Source organism: Schistocerca americana, unplaced genomic scaffold (genome assembly GCF_021461395.2).
Source record: "Schistocerca americana isolate TAMUIC-IGC-003095 unplaced genomic scaffold, iqSchAmer2.1 HiC_scaffold_15, whole genome shotgun sequence".
Taxonomy (NCBI): Eukaryota; Metazoa; Arthropoda; class Insecta; order Orthoptera; family Acrididae; genus Schistocerca; species Schistocerca americana.
The window spans coordinates 2,185,246-2,188,552 of NW_025725583.1; the positions used below are offsets into that span (position 1 = coordinate 2,185,246).

General features: G+C 42.8%; 1 non-coding gene across 1 annotated transcript; it reads right to left on the bottom strand.

Moving 5' to 3' along the window:
- Positions 1-265: 265 nt before the first annotated feature.
- Trnaq-cug lies at positions 266-349 on the bottom strand. The gene is given in 2 exon segments: positions 266-300; positions 312-349. It is a non-coding gene; the product is annotated as a tRNA-Gln (tRNA).
- Between the last annotated feature and the right edge of the window lie 2,958 nt (positions 350-3,307).

Consider the following 3,307-nt stretch of genomic DNA (forward strand, 5'->3'; position numbering starts at 1 on the left):
TGTTACTATACACCGATGAGGGGTGCTAACCCCCTCGACATTGGTGCATCTGGAGAAATCTAATGTACCTGGATGGGCAAGGACTCGACAACCTCCATTCATTCACGAGACATGGAATGTAGCAGTCTACTTCTGGTCGGTTGCAAATTAAATCAAATAGTTCAAATGGCTCTGAGCACTATCGGACTTAACTTCTGAGGTCATCAGTCCCCTAGAACATAGAACTACCTAAACCTAGCTAACCTAAGGACGTCACATACATCCGTGCCCGAGGCAGGATTCGAACCTGCGACTGTAGAGGTCGCGCGGTTCCAGAATCTAGCGCCTAGAACCGCTCGGCCACACAGGCCGGCAAATTAAATCAGTAATGGTGCTGCAGAGTGGGTTGGTCAATGACAGTGTAAGGGGGTCTTTCAGTCTCTAATTTTACCCTACGACTGCGAGAATACTCTGTGACCCCATCAGCACAGAGACAGATTGTAAATTAAGCACTATGCTCGAGGCGTTAGAAATACGTAAAGCGCTGCGTGGTATACTTTGATGATGTATACATTCGACAATTAACAGTCATTGGACATACTGCACAGTCATCAATCTACATTTGCAATGATACTCGCAAAGTAGAGAGGGGGCGGTTTAGCTATGATACTGAAATTGGGAAACATGCTGTTGCAGCATTGCTCAGTGTTGAAATTACAGTAAAACTGCTAAAATTGTTTCCACTATCAACTGTGATGCTTATTATTAGAGTACATCAGTGGTGTCTTTACCACCCCATCCGTCCACTGATATGCTGTTGTTTACCACATAATGATTGACTGACATTGCTTCTTTGAGTTGGAGAAAGTGTTTTTGTGGAGGGATTACAACTTCTGGGGATGGATAGCAATCACGTACATTACTGCAATGTAAAGAATCAGACGAAACGAAATGCAGAGCCATCAGCTATTCCGTCACTGTGACTGATGAGTTTCAATGTAGAAGTCGTCAGTCACTATCGGACAGCAGTTTGGAAACTCTCCACAACGATGACAAACTCTTCCAGTTTCCTTATGTTGTAACTGTCTTTTATTTAAAATCATCCTGTGTGTGTGTGTGTGGCGCATTATCTTAGCCACAGTAACAACGTGATTTACACCATGCAACATCTAGTTTTCTGCTAGAGGCAATGGATCAGAACTTGTTAATGTCAGTTTAGAACCTGACGCAGACCTCTAAGCCGTGAGGAAAAACAAAATGCATGGCAGTGTACACAGCATGTTACGGTAGAAGAAAACAATGTTTCAAACTACGACACAGGGTCACAGAAAGTGTCTCTTGCGGCTTACAGTATAGTCTGTTGGATGCGGTCATCCTGCTACAATACAGGTGATGAAACTTTAAACTGGTCTGCGCAGTGGATCAATACCTGTATTTTCAGTAGGATCGTCATAAGTGCTCGATGCAAGCATGCATACGGCATTTGTTTTCGATCTATGGGAGGAGAGAGACGCGGTCAAATTCTCGTCGAGTTCTCTATCGGATGAAGTTAGTGGAGTTTTTATAGTTCGTAATTTTTCTCTGGTGGATGGAACAGAATAACAATGATAGAATGTTGGGGTGATAGGTGTGAATGGGCCCTGAGGGACATGGATCTCTGATGTAGTACCTGGATGTTGTTTAGAGAAGCACCGCAATGCAGTAGCAAAATCCACGTCCTTTCCCCAGTTCCCGTTCTGTATTTTATACTATCTCGTGTTGCAGCAGCATGCTTCGTTTCTGTTCAATGGTAAAACCACAGTTTTGTCACAGTAACTCAACTTGGCCTACAGGTTGTAAAAGGTGGTAGATATACCTTTCTCCAACTTGTACTCAGTTCCGACTTACATCGGAACAATCACATGCCCACAGCTACAGGGTCTGTAACATAGAATCTGAGGGGTAGTTTCAAGATGCATAGGGGCTACCTAAAACCATGTTGGAATTTTACTGTAGCAGATATGTTCGAGAAAGGTGGCTCGTTTCGAGATATGAGAGTGCCAGAAATATGATTCACTAGTGGCTGTAATCATTAAAGGACTTCTCCATAGGATCCAATTCAGGTATGTGGTTGAATAGAAAGACTTGATTCCAAATTATAGACATCATTTCTACCGAATGCATAGCACTAGAGATATGAATAGCTAGTGTACATGGCGCAGTATAGAAATTGTATGTTTACTACATTATCACAGTACGTGGTGATACATTGCTGGGTTGGAGATTGGTTTCACACTCCAATATTCAAGCACCTGTCCTCAGTCGCAGAGCAGAGTAATTCAGTAAGAGTCTATCCCTATTTGATGATCCGTGGGCCACTTTGCAACATTTAATTGGTGGTGCACAATCTGCTGCTTGAATGTAAAGGTATCGTGGCTTATGTTCTGACATACATTTGTGGGAAGTAATCAAACTACTATTCACATAAAAACAAAAAACAAAATATGTATGTCTATTCGTAATGAGAGGATAGATTGGACATTGTTAATTGTGATTTCAATGCATTCAGGAGTATATGCGAAAGTAAGCGGTGACAGATGCAATTCGGAAACAGCTGCACAATACAGCAATGCAAGTGTTCTATTCGACCTGCTATAGTGTACAAACGGGATGGACAATATGGCTGTAACAGTACGTGCCCTCATGGACACCCCTAAGTGTACCCTCGCATTTTCCTTGTTGTTTTATCGATAGTGATGTTGCCGGCCGGAGTGGCCGGGCGGTTAAAGGCGCTACAGTCTGGAACCGCACGACCGCTACGGTCGCAGGTTCGAATCCTGCCTTGGGCATGGATGTGTGTGATGTCCTTAGGATAGTTAGGTTTAAGTAGTTCTAAGTTCTAGGGGACTTATGACCACAGCAGTTGAGTCCCATAGTGCTCAGAGCCATTTGAACCATTTTTGATAGTGATGTTGACTACAGTACACCAACATGCAAATTGTGGTGTCTTTCCGAGCATTACATCCACAGATGCGGTATTCATTATCACATTGTGCAGGACGTCTGTCGTTTATAGCACTTGTTTGAGATAATCTTGGCAGGATGCAGCACCTTCCAGAAGCGCTGATTCGAGGACTTTGTCAGATAATTTCCTAGGACTGAGGAGAATCGAGACATATAGCCAGTGTGAGTGTAGGCGTATCATAATTTTTTTGGGCACTGTAAAGATGTAAAAGATGACTGCACTGTTTGTGTAAAAAGTTTATATTTTGCAGTGTAATGTTGCTGTGGCTTATATTGTGGCATGACCAGAGAAAATGAATGTGTGTCCTATCGTGACGAATGTATA